General features: G+C 51.1%; 1 long non-coding RNA gene across 1 annotated transcript; it reads left to right on the top strand.

Annotated features, from left to right (window-relative positions):
* Positions 1-2,248: 2,248 nt before the first annotated feature.
* On the top strand, positions 2,249-12,531 carry LOC139035706 (uncharacterized). The gene is made up of 3 exons (XR_011488418.1): positions 2,249-2,616; positions 6,204-10,628; positions 11,873-12,531. It is a non-coding gene; the product is annotated as an uncharacterized lncRNA (long non-coding RNA).
* The last annotated feature ends 808 nt before the right edge of the window (positions 12,532-13,339 follow it).

The following is a 13,339-nucleotide window of genomic DNA, read 5'->3' as shown; positions in this document are numbered from 1 at the left end:
CTTCTTTAGGAGGGACTGGTTGGATCTCCTTGCAGTCCAAGGGACTCTCAAGTGTCTTGTCCAACACCACAGTTCAAAAGTATCCATTATTCTCAGCTTTCTTTACAATCCAAGCTCCCATATATGTATGAATAAACCCTTTGCTCCTGTTAATATGTCTCTTTTCAGTTTAATTTGCTTGTGCCCACAAACTGAACTGAAGCAGGTAGAGGAAAATCTTTCCCTCTCCTGTAACACCATCCACCCCAGGGCATCTTCTGCCTGGCTCTCAGAGCTGATATTTAGCCCAGCTGTGTCTCCTCAACCCTTCTTTTCTCTGAGAACCCCACAGGAGTTGGGTGATTATGGCTGGAAGCAATGATGTAATGTTGACCGTTCCAGGTGCCGCGTCTGTGCTCACCGCCCCACCCTGGGCCCCTGCCCCGGCCCGCGGCGGCCCTTCTCCCCGCTCCCTGATTGAGGATTGGGAGCCGCTCCTCGGGGGCAGCCCCGCTCTTCTTCACCGAGCGGCCGCACAGACACCTTCGTCCTGAAACCGTTCCTGCTTTCCTCCAGGGTGCTCGAACTTGGCTCCCTGGGCTTCTTTCCCTCTTGCTTTCAGACAGGTTTGAGAGTCTCACTACCTAGAGGAAGCCTCAACTCGCGGCTGCCCTTTCTGCTCCTCATTTCTCTCATTTTCACAGTAGGGCCGCTGGGACCACTGTTTGGGCCCCTGGATTCCTTGCTCCTGAAATGGGTCTGCGTGTGGCCTCCGTGACCTCCATTCTCCTGTCCTTGTGGTTTAGTCGCTAAGTCACGTCCAACTCTTTTGCAACCCCGTGGCTCCTCTGTCCGTGGCGTTTCCCAGGCAAGAAGACGAACTGGTTGCCATTTCCTTCTCCAGGGGATCTTCCCCACCCAGCGATCGAACCCATGTCTCCTGCGCTGGCAGCAAGCTCTTTACACCGAGTCACCGGGAGTCCTCACTCTTCTCACCCCGCTCACGCTGTTCCCCGAACTGAGTGACAGACGCTCCGTACATGGTCTTAAAGACTAAAGGAGAAAGTGTAACCGAGAAAACACGAGCCAGTCACACTGCTCTGTCACGCATATATATTCCATCACGCGTGTATTCCATCACGTGTATATATTCCATCACGCATATATATATTCCATCACGCGTATATATTCCATCACGCATATATATTCATCATGCATATACAACCCTATTAACATGTTTATGGGTTTCCTTAAACTGTTTTTTTCTCTACGTATAATAAAAAATTAAGCAAAATTTGGACTGTACTATATATTTCTCCTTTTTACTTAAAAAGTGTTATCACAGTCATTTATCAGCAATATTTCCCTCATCATTAATTACTCTTTGAAAAAATAATTTTTAATGACCTTTAATACTCCATTATTGGAGAAGGAAATGACAACCCGTTCCAGTATTCTTACCTGGAAAATCCCATGAAAAGAGGAACCTGGCAGGCTACAGTCCATGGGGTCAGAAACAGCTGGACACGACTTAGCGACTAAACAACAAAATGTTCCATTATATAGGCTTATTCCTTCACTCATTTTATGACTGTATCTTATGAATAAATATGAAATAAATGCATTTATTGATCATCTATTATGTATCAGGCACTGCCTTAGGCTTTGAGGAACAAGTCAGATAAAGACCCCATGCTCATGGAGCTGACCTTCTCGGGGGAAAGAGATTTACAATAGAGCGGTACTTTGTTGGGGACACCATCATTTATGCCAAGCCAGTATTTTCCAATATTTATGCTGGTTTCACATTTGAGAGCAGGAGCTCTGTGTCAGAAAGACCTGAGCTTTCCTGCATATTATGTGCTTTTGTTAAGTTGCTCAACTTCTTTACACCTCAGTTTCCTCTTCTGTAAAATGGGTATAAGAATGGCATTCACCTCAACGAGGTAAATAAGATAGCAGAAGCAGAACACTCAGCACCTGGTAATCACGTAACACAAGTCAGCTGTCGCTATTACTGCCATGAATGTGCAGAAGCCCGTGTGCCACCCTGAGTAGTTTCTGTAGGATAAATTCCTAGAAGTAGAATGAGTGAGTCAACATCAGCATTTTTAAACATTTGCCATTTAGCCAAATTGCCCTTGGGCGTCCTGGCAGGAGGGTGAGGGCGTTGGCAGAGAGTGCCCTGGAGCTGTGAGGACCGCCCGGTGCTTTCCGGCCGCTTGTCTTGACTTCCTCAGGGCTCTGTGCAGCCGACAGCACTGCCCCGTTGAGCACGGCCTCCTCCTCGCTCCCTTCCGGGCGGGCCTCGCCCTCCAGCCGCCCGTCTATCAGCTGCTCCGGGAGGCCCCCTGGCCCCCTGACCGCTTTCTGCATGTCCTCCCCAGGGGAGCTCAGGGCTCTGGCCAGCACCTCTGTGCAGACGCCCCGCCTCCGTCCACCGTCCCTCCTACACTGGTTATTTTTCATAAACTTTTTTTTTGGCTGTGCCGCGTGGCGTGTGGACTCCTTAGTTCCCTGACCAGGGACTGAACGGTGCCCTCTGCCGTGGAAGCATGGAGTCTTAGCCGCTGGACCACCAGGAAAGCCCCGCTCTGCTTTTCACGTTACCTGGAGCTCACGAAACTGCTTGGACCTGTAAGTTGACCCTGTTTGCCAACTTTAAGGTGGTAGCAGCAATTTATTTTTCAAAAAACCTTTCTGCCTCATTTTTTCCTTTTCTTTCTGGTACTATGATTGCTTCCATGTTGTTGCACTTGATATTGCCCTAAATCTTACAGGCTCCTTCTTTTCTTCCCCCCCCCCCCCCCATCTTCTAGATGGCTAATTTCTATTTATCTTTCTTTAAAATACACTTTCTTTATCTATTTATCTTTCTTTAAATCTTTCTTTAAATCTTTCTTTCTTCTGCCCATGGAACCCACTGAGTTTTAAGATCTAGAAGTTCTTTTTTTTTTTTTAACAATTTGCATTTATCTGTCAGTATTCTATATTGTTGACTCATTATTAACATGTTTTTCTTTAATTATTTGAATATATTATCATGAATGCTCTGGAGCCTTGTCCTGCTAAGTCCCACATTGCCACTCAGAACTGACTGCCTTTTTCCTGAGCTGAGGTCACGCTGTCCTGTTTCTTTGCAGTCTAATAATATTTTTTTTAATTGAAACTGAACACTGTGGGTGATATGTGATATCTCTGTAACATTTTGGCTTCTGTTCTGTCTTCTGAGGGTTTCCATGTTTTGCTTTGTTGTTTGTTTCTAGGTAACTAACTCAGATCGCAAAATCTGTGTCTCGGGATATGCAGCTGCTGATGTATCTACTCAAGATTTTGGGGTTGTGTTTTTAGAACCTGGATCCCTAGGAGGGCTCCCTGGCAGCTGCATATTTTCAGTGGTCAGCAGAGGTCTTGTTCAAACACTAGAGCCCATGCGGCTTCTACCTTCTGCAGTCCAGGCTGTGCTGGGATTGGGTTCGTTGCTGTTCAGTCGCTCAGTCATGTCCGACTCTTTGCAACCCCATGGACTGCAGCACGCCAGGCCTCCCTGTCCATCACTAACTCCCGGACCTTGCTCAAACGCATGTCCATTGAGTCGGTGATGTCATCCAACCATCTCATCCTCTGTCGTCCCCTTCTCCTCCTGCCTTCAATCTTTCCCAGCATCAGGGTCTTTTCCAATGAGTCAGCTCTTTGCATCAGGTGACCAAAGTATTGGAGCTTCAGCTTCAGCCTCTCTCCTTCCACTGAACATTCAGGGGGTTGGGAAATGCACTCAACAGTGCAGTATTTGGGACTTCCCTGGTGGTCCAGCAGCTAAGACTCCACGCTCCCAATGCAGGGGGCCTGGGTTCCATCCCTGGGCGGGGAACCAGACCCCACATGCCACAACTAAGAGTTCACAACCACAACTCAAGATCCTGTTTGCCCCAACGAGGACTCGGCGCGGCCACAGAAAGCAACTGACTAGCTATATCTGAGCACTTAAGGGCAGGATTCCACGGTCTCTTCAGGCTTTGCATGTTCTTCAGGTTCTGGGTCCCCTCTCACACGTGCAGCTGGGCAGTCAGCCAGGGCCGAGGGGTTTGGGGTCAGCCTTGCCATGACTTCTACTTCACTCGCCGTGTTAGGCTTGCCACCGCTCCGTCACTGGCCTGTTGAGCTGCCACGTCTGGCAAAGACACCTGCAGGCTTTGCGCCCACGCTGAGGACAGGGGTGGGAGTGCCCCGGCCTGGAGGAAAGGGACCTCGTCCCTGTGGCAAGGATGTAACCCGGTGCCGTCAGCATCGAGAACGGTAGGGAGGGTCCTCAGACACTAAAACAGAACCACCATGCGACTCAGCATTTCCAATTCCAAGTATATATCTGGACAAAACAAGAACACTAATTCGAAAAGCTAAATGCTTCCCTATGTTCAAAGCAACACCATTTACAATAGCCAAGACATGGAAGCAACCTGAGCGTCCGTCAACAAATGAATGGAAAAAGAAGGTTGGTGTGTATATATATGTATATACTCAGTCACAAAAAAGAGTGAAATATTGCCACTTGTGGCAACATGGATGGACTTAGGCGGTATTATGCCAAGCAAATAAGTCAGACAGAAAGACAAACGGTATATGATATCTTTTATATGTGGGATCTAAAAAAATAAACTAGTGAATATAATAAAAAAGAAGCTGACTCACAGTTGAGAGAGCAAACTAGTGATTACCAGTGGTTACAGAGATGGAAGCAATCTAGGTCCATTAAAGGTTGAAGAGATAAAGAAAATGTGGCATCTATATACAATGGAATATTTTTCAGCCATGAAAAAAGAAATCTTGCCATTTGTGACAACATGAATGGGTCAACTAAGATCATGGCATCCGGTCCCACCACTTCATGGCAAATAGACAGGGAAACAGTGGACACAGTGTCAGACTTTATTGTTTTGGGCTCCAAAACCACTGCAGATGGTGACTGCTGCCATGAAATTAAGATACTTGCTCCTTGGAATGAAAGCTATGACCATCCTAGACAGCATATTAAAAAGCAGAGACATTACTTTGCCAACAAAGGTCCATCCAGTCCACTGGTTTTTCCAGTGGTCATGTATGGATGTGAGAGTTGGACTATAAAGAAAGTTGAACGCTGAAGAATTGATGCTTTTGAACTGTGGTGTTGGAGAAGACTCTTGAGAGTCCCTTGGACTGCAAGGAGATCCAACAAGTCCATTGTTAAGGAGATCAGTCCTGAATATTCATTGGAAGGACTGATGTTGAAACTGAAACTCCGATACTTTGGCCACCTGATGTGAAGAGCTGACTCACTGGAAAAGACCCTGATGCTTTTCCTGAAGACCCTGAAGATTGAGGGCAGGAGGAGAAGGGGACGACAGAAGACGAGATGGCTGGATGGCATCACCGACTCGATGGATATGAGTGTGAGTAAACTCTGGGAGTTGGTGATGGACAGGGAGGCCTGGCGTGCTGCAGTTCGTGGGGCCGCGAAGAATCGGACACGACTGAGCGACTGGACTGAACGGGCCTTGAGGACATTGCGCTAAATGAAATCAGATAGGGAAAGGCAAATACTGTGTAATGTCACTTCCATGTGCCGTCTTAACAGCACCTCCCATTCTGAGTTCACACAGAGGACAGATCAGTTGCAAAAGTGAGGGGTGAGTGTGTGTGGGAAATGGGTGAACGGGGTTAAAAGACACAGACCTCCAGTTATAGAATGAATAAGTCCTGGGAATGTAAGGTACAGCATGATGACTATAGGCAGTACTACTGTACTGTATGCTTGAGAGCTGCTGAAAGAGGAGATCTTAAAAGTTCTCATCCTCAGAAAAGAAGCTGTAGCTGCGTGTGGTGATAGATGTTAAGTAGACTTATCGTGGTAATCATTTTGCAGCGCGTACAAACATAGAATCACAATGTTGTGTGCTGTACTTTGCAGCAACTATTTCTGTTTGAACAATAACAAAATGAACACGCTCTACTGCAGAAGGCAGTCACATCACCACTCCTGCGGCCTGTCCCGCCTCCCCACGCGCCCAGCTGGGAGTGTCAGAGCCGCAGAGGAGGTCAGGGGGACCTGATCGGAGAGGCGCCCGCCCTCCCCCCTGTGGGTCTTGAGCCACGAACTGGGTTTGAGCTGGGGGGATGGAAGATGCGTCAGAGCGAACCAGCCTTTTTCACGAGTGAATCTTCCTGAAATGTGACTCCTCTTTCCCCAGCACCTCAACTGAAAGCATGCACTGAATCAGCCCACGGGGCTTCCTGGTGACGCAGCTGGTAAAGAACCCGCCCACAATGTGGGAGACCTGGTTCGATCCCTGGGTTGGGAAGATCCCCTGGAGACGGGAAAGACTACCTACTCCAGTATCTGTGCCTGGAGAAGTCCATGGACTGGATAGTCCACGGGGTCGCAAAAAGTCAGACACGACTGAGAGCCTTTCACCTTCACTACCTTCATTGAATTATTAAAGAAAGCCTTGAAATCACTGGAAGGTAACTGGAAAAAATAAAAGCTGCCTTCTTTAGTCCACTGTGTTTTCAGCACTTGATGCTGGGAGAGCCTGAGCATGCTGTTCTCCATCTGGACACTCTGGGCCTCACGTGTCGCATCTGTGAAATGGGCTTCCGACCCCTGCGTCCTCAGGATGGAAGGCACAAGGCGGACCTGTCCTGGGTGCCGGGCTGGGGGCACCCCCTCTCTGCGGGTGTCCTGGCCACGACCGTCGTGGAGCAATCGCTATGCTCCTGGATCATGTGTCTCATTGCAAAATTGGGACCCTGAGGAGCTGGCAGGCGTCTCCTGCTTGCAGACTTAGGACTGCCTCCTCAGAGGGAAGCGTTGTTACCATCCAACTGCACCTCTCTGGTTGCTTCTCCCATCCTTGCCTGCTTTTCAGCAAATGCTTGTTTCTCACACAGGGCCCTGGGTTCCCACATCCCTGCCCTGACTCACACTTCCACCTCTGCCGCTAGCTGTCCAACTCCTACTCAGCCTTTGAAAGTCAAGGGAAAGTGACTTAGTCGCTCAGTCTTGTCCAACTCTTTGTGACCCCATGACTGTAGCCCGCCAGGCTCCTCTGTCCATGGGATTCTCCAGGCAAGAACACTGGAGTGGGTTGCCATGCCCTTTTCCAGGGGATCTTCCCAACCCAGGGATGGAACTCCCGTCTCCTTCATTGCAGGCGGATTCTTTACCATCTCAGCCACCAGAGAAGCCCCATGCGACCTTCCGGACCCACTCAAACGCCATCTGTCACAGATGCTTTTCCTAATCCCCTCCCCGCTGCGGGAGTTGCGCCCACGCCCCCTTCTCAGGGCCTTTCGTTCACTGACTTAATTAGGCAGGTGACGCCTGTCTCACCCCCTTTCCGGGCCTGGAAGCTCGCAGAGTAGGGCCGTTGCTGCTTCGTTTCTGTGTTCTGGGAGCTGCACCTGACTCAGGCTTGTCTGTGTGGGGGTGGGGGAAGCGCAAGGGACTTCGCAGAAAACGGGGCTGAGATCGCGGAGGCAGGGCCTGAGCCAGGAGCCCCGCAGCCCGCGCCTGGGCCGACCCCGCCGCCATCACAGTCTGCCCGGCTCTGCCCGCATCATGCCAGCGGAGTCACCCACCAGTGCGTGCCCATTCACTCAATCGGCCGGCTTCCCCGACTCCCGAGAGAGATCCGCTGCACCCCAGGGAAGGCCCCGTGGAGGTAAGATTAGCTGCAATTTGTTAACAAGCGTGTTCACCAAATGTCAAAACTCAGCATCCTCTGTCTCCGTAAGGCCTTCGTGAGAGGGCACGGGCCCCAGGGAAATGCAGCCAGCACGTCCCCGGTGTTGGCACAGCTGCCGGCCAGCCGCCAGCAGGATTCCAGCCGAGTGCCGCCAGCGGGGGACCGACTGATTCATGGACTCCGATCTGCAATAGCAACGGTAAACATCATCACCCCGGTGTGTCCGCTCGCCCGGCTAGGCAGGGAGCGTGGATGAGAGCGACTGTAAAGGCTGATGGCACCCCCCTGGTGGCCCAGGGTGGGGACTCCATGCTTCCCCTGCAGGGGCCACAGGGTGGACCCTCTCAGGGAACTAAGACCCTGCAGGCTGTGTGGCCAAAAGCAAACAAACACAACCACAAAGACGGCTGAGAGCTGGGGGAGAGCCTGGCGGCGTGGCGGAGAACGCCCTGACGGGGGGCCCAGAGCCAGGCCTGCCAGGGTCCCCTCCTGCCCTCCCAGAGTGGTCCCGGGGCTCCACGACTGTGCGTGTGCCCGCTGGCTTTCAGGTCGTGGGCATGGAGGCTTTATTGAGCGTCTGCTGTATGCACAGTGCCTTGGCTCAGGAGCTGGGGAAGCCGGCCCTGCTGTTTCTAGGATGACAGCCAGTTTTGCCTGCAGGCCTTGCCTCCTCAGCCATAAAGCGGGGACTCTGATGTTGACGGCGATGATGACAGCTTCTGTTTCGTAAGCACGGGTCAGTATGCCAGGCTCCATGCGCAGAGCTTCCCAGCCATCTCTCAACCGATCCCCATAGCAATCCTATAACATGGCGCCTGCTAACAGCACCGTTTTAGGGGTGGAAAAGAAAAGATAAGGCTTAGCGGGTGTACTGGGTGGGACAGCGTCCCTCCTCCCAAATTTATGTCCTTCTGGGAACCTCAGAATGTGACCTTGCTTGGTTATTTGGAGGCAGGGTTATTGAAGATGTAATTAGTCAAGTTGTGTGGATTAATACTGGAATTAGCACTGGGGTAGTGTGGGTCCTTACTGGTGTCCTCATAAGCAGAGGACTTCTCGCCTTCAGAGCTGTGAGAGAAGATATTTCTGCTCTTTTAAGCCACCTCAGTTCAGTTCAGTCACTCAGTCGTGTCCAACTCTCTGTGACCCCGTGGACTGCAGCACGCCAGGCCTCCCTGTCCATCACCAACTCCCGGAGCTTGCTCAAACTCATGCCCATGGAGTCGGTGATGCCATCCAGCCATCTCAGCCTCTGTAATAAGAGTAATAATAACAGCTGCTCCCTGTGTCCAGGGCCTCCTCTATGTTGGGTCTAAGGCTGACAACAATTTAGAAGGTAGGTCTTCTCCCCGCTGCTCCAAGTGAGGAAATTAAAGCACAGACTGTTGTGTAATTGGCCGAAGAGGCACAGCAGTGAGAACCAGGACTTGAGTCGTGTCTCCTGATCCTTAGGAAGTGGTGACAACAGGTGCTCAGAGTTTGAGCCGGTGGAGAGGCTCCACTTCCGTACCCCTGCCACCCCTCCTTGGGGCCCCAGGTCACGACCCCATCAGTGCTGTCTGGGCGGGGCTCCCGGCTACCTGGGGCCCGTGGCTGGGGGCCTGCAAGGGTCCCCAGGAAGGTCCAGCAGACCCTGCACCGTGTGCAGGAGCTGGGGCGCACTCTGCCCACGCCACTTCCCTCACCCACCCACAAGGTGCCCGCTGCCACCTTCCTGCTCCACGGCTGGACATGTGTCCGGAGCTTTAACTGCAGGTGCGGCTGGGCCACAGTCACTGTCCTGCTCTCAGTGTAATTAAATTAATTCACTTATTAAAGCCCCTGTAACAGGCTTTGTGGTATTCCTAAACCAACCAAGCATCCACCATCCACCCATCCATTCATCTATCCGTCCATTTACCTATCCATCCACCCACCCATCTTACATATGTTTATGGAGCACGTGCTATGTTCCAGGCACGCTGTGGGATACTGGGCTCACGCGAGGAAACAGGACCATGAGCCCGTCTTTTGGATGCTTTTCTGTAAATCTAAGATTATTCCAAAGTATACAATTTATTTTAAAAATATCAAAAACATCCATCAGCAGGACAGTTTTTTTTTACAACCTTAGATTCTGTCCTTTCCAAAAGGAGTGCTGTGCACCAAAAGCTCGTCTTCTAACTGAACGTGTTTTTTTTGACCACGCTGGGAAGCTTCTGGTGTTTGGAGGCAGAAAAAGGCTCTGCGTTCGCTTCCCCACGACCACCACCAGGGGGCGAGTGACGGCGAATCCAGTCCCGCTCCAGAGTCCGCCAAACACGTGTGTTAGTTCACTGCCCGGATCTGACTCTGCGACCCCATGGACCGCAGCCCCAGGCTCCTCTGTCCGTGAGACTTCCCAGGCAAGAACACTGGAGCGGGTTGCCATGCCCTCCTCCAGGGGACCTTCCCAACCAGGGATCGAACCCACGTCTCCTGTATTGCAGGCAGATTCTTCACCACCTGAGCCACAGGGAAACCCATAACCTCCTGAGTGGCTGGAACTTCAGAAAAGCTGTCTCTCTCCATCTCAGGGGCTCACATCTACCCCGTGCATGAAAGCTCTGAGTGACAACGTGGCTGACAGGAAAGCACTGTGGGCAGACCAGACTTCCAGCAGCGTCCCCATCAGAAGGGCTCACCAGTGTTCCTGCCTAATCATGTGATGGGTCCTAAAACTTCACCTGTAATTCCACCAAACGAAGGATGCTCTGTCATTCCTTGCGCTAATTAGGCAACCCCTGGAGGTGTCCCAGGTTTGCACTATCTTGTGGACGTAGCCTTCCCCACTGCACACCTCATACTGAAGTTTTGACCGATGCAACAGGGAGAGAACGGTCTGCAAAGAAAACACCACTTACACGGGCTGAAACTGCTTTGCCTTTTTCTCTACCGCTAGCAGGACAGGTGAGTGACATCAGTGGAGCGCTAAACAGCCTTCCCCAGGGCGGGCGGTGAGTATGGACCCTGGAGAGTGTTTACGGGATGGACACGGAGGAGGGGCCCTGGAGAAGGCGTGCAGAGAAGCAGAAGCAGGAGCAGAGCTGCCGGCCAGGCTAGCGGAGGCGCGGTTGCAGGGAGGTCGGGGACCGCCGAGCCGGATACGCCCGGGACGAGCAAGGCCCGTGCGGGAGCGCCCGCGGGCCCTGGCGACGCGGAGGCTGCGGGACCGGTGCCGGGGGGCGGAGGAGACGAGGTGGCGGGAAGAGAAGAATCAGGGTCGGAATCTGAGAACACGGTGCAGACGCGCTTCGTCACAAAGCAGAAATAGACATCAGACGTGGAGAACAAACGTCTGGCCCCCAAGGCGGGCGGGGCGGGGGTGGCTTGGGAGGTTGGGGCTGACATGTACACTCTATGTATGCAGTAGGTGGCTAATGAGAACCCACCCCCCCAGCACAGGGGACGCTCCCCGGCGCCCTGTGGTGACCTCGAGGGGAAGGAAGTCCAACACGGGGGTCGAGTGTGTAGGGAGAGCTGGTTCACTCTGCCGTCCTGCAGAGACTAACAGCCTTTACCACACCGCAGAGCAACTCTGCTCCCATAAAGTGCGTCTAAATCCCATTCGGAGCTGCGGGGAGAGCGGGAATAGGGACCGGCAGCGTCCACTCTCGCTCGGGGACGTGTCAGCCTGAAGGGTAGGAGAAAGACCCAGGGGCAAGTTAAAGGCAGTTTTGATTGTTTGTTTCACTTTCACTGTGTTTCCCTGCGAGGAGCTCGACCGCACCGCGGTGGTTCAATGCGGTCTGTGGTTCAATGGTTCACGCTTGGGCACCAGGCAGACTTCTCTCTTGACTCCTCCAGCTGTGGGCGCCATTCACTCCCGAACCTTGGACAAGCCTCCACTCCGTTAGTGGTAAAACAGGGGTCCTGAGTCTTCCCAGGCCATATGGTTATCATGGGGACTGCATAAAACAACACCTACAAGGTACTTTGGCCACCTGATGTGAAGAGCTGGCTCATTGGAAAGGACCCTGATGCTGGGAAAGATTGGGGGCAGGAGGAGAAGGGGACGACAGAGGATGAGATGGTTGTGAGAGAGTCAATTCCCAGGCAGGTTGATAAGGAGTCCAGGGGTCCCCAAGGAGAGAGGGGTCTGGCATTCTCAAGCAGGAGGAAAGGACAAACTTTTTTTCCTCTACATTCCTTAGGATTATATAACAAATCACAATGGTGTGACCACTCACCTAGAGCCAGACATCCTGGAATGTGAAGTCAAGCGGGCCTTAGAAAGCATCACTATGAACAAAGCTACTGGAGGTGATGGAATTCCAGTTGAGCCATTTCAAATCCTGAAAGATGATGCTATGAAAGTGCTGCACTCAATATGCCAGCAAATCTGGAAAACTCAGCAGTGGCCACGGGACTGGAAAAGGTCAGTATTCATTCCAATCCCAAAGAAAGGCAATGCCAAAGAATGCTCAAACTACCGCACAATTGCACTCATCTCACACGCTAGTAAAATAATGCTCAAAGTTCTCCAAGTCAGGCTTAAGCAATACGTGAACCGAGAACTTCCATATGTTCAAGCTGGTGTTAGAAAAGGCAGAGGAACCAGAGATCAAATTGCCAACATCCGCTGGATCATTGAAAAAACAAGAGAGTTCCAGAAAAACATCTATTTCTTCTTTATTGACTATGCCAAAGACTTTGACTGTGTGGATCACAATAAACTGTGGAAAATTCTGAAAGAGATGGGAATACCAGACCATCTGACCTGTCCCTTGAGAAACCTATATGCAGGTCAGGAAGCAACAGTTAGAACTGGACATGGAACAACAGACTGGTTCCAAATAGGAAAAGGAGTCTGTCAAGGCTGTATATTGTCACCCTGCTTATTTAACTCATATGCAGAGTACATCATGAGAAACGCTGGGCTGGAAGAAGCAGAAGCTGGAATCAAGATTGCTGGGAGAAATATCAGTAACCTCAGATATGCAGATGACACCACCCTTATGGCAGAAAGTGAAGAGGAACTAAAAAGCCTCTTGATGAAAGTGAAGGAGGAGAGTGAAAAAGTTGGCTTAAAGCTTCACATTCAGAAAACTAAGATCATGGCATCTAGTCCCATCACTTCATGGGAAATAGATGGGGAAACAGTGGAAACAGTGTCAGACTTTATTTTGGGGGGCTCCAAAATCACTGCAGATGGTGACTGCAGCCATGAAATTAAAAGACACTTACTCCTTGGGAGGAAAGTTATGACCAACCTAAACAACACATTAAAAAGCAGAGACATTACTTTGCCAACAAAGGTCCGTCTAGTCAAGGCTATGGTTTTTCCAGTGGTCATGTATGGATGTGAGAGTTGGACAGTGAAGAAAACTGAATGCCAAAGAATTGATGCTTTCAAACTGTGGTATTGGAGAAGACTCTTGAGAGTCACTTGAACTGCAAGGAGATCCAACCAGTCCATCCTAAAGGAGATCAATCCTGGGTGTTCACTGGAAGGACTGATGCTGAAGCTGAAACTCCAATATTTTGGCCACCTCATGCGAAGAGTTGACTCATTGGAAAAGACCCTGATGCTGGGAGGGACTGGGGGCAGGAGGAGAAGGGGACGACAGAGGGTGAGATGGCTGGATGGCATCACCGACTTGATGGACATGGGTCTGAGT

Source organism: Odocoileus virginianus, chromosome 6, assembly GCF_023699985.2.
Source record: "Odocoileus virginianus isolate 20LAN1187 ecotype Illinois chromosome 6, Ovbor_1.2, whole genome shotgun sequence".
Taxonomy (NCBI): Eukaryota; Metazoa; Chordata; class Mammalia; order Artiodactyla; family Cervidae; genus Odocoileus; species Odocoileus virginianus.
The sequence above is the reverse complement of the archived record's forward strand: the minus strand, read 5'-3'. Positions and strand labels throughout refer to the sequence as shown.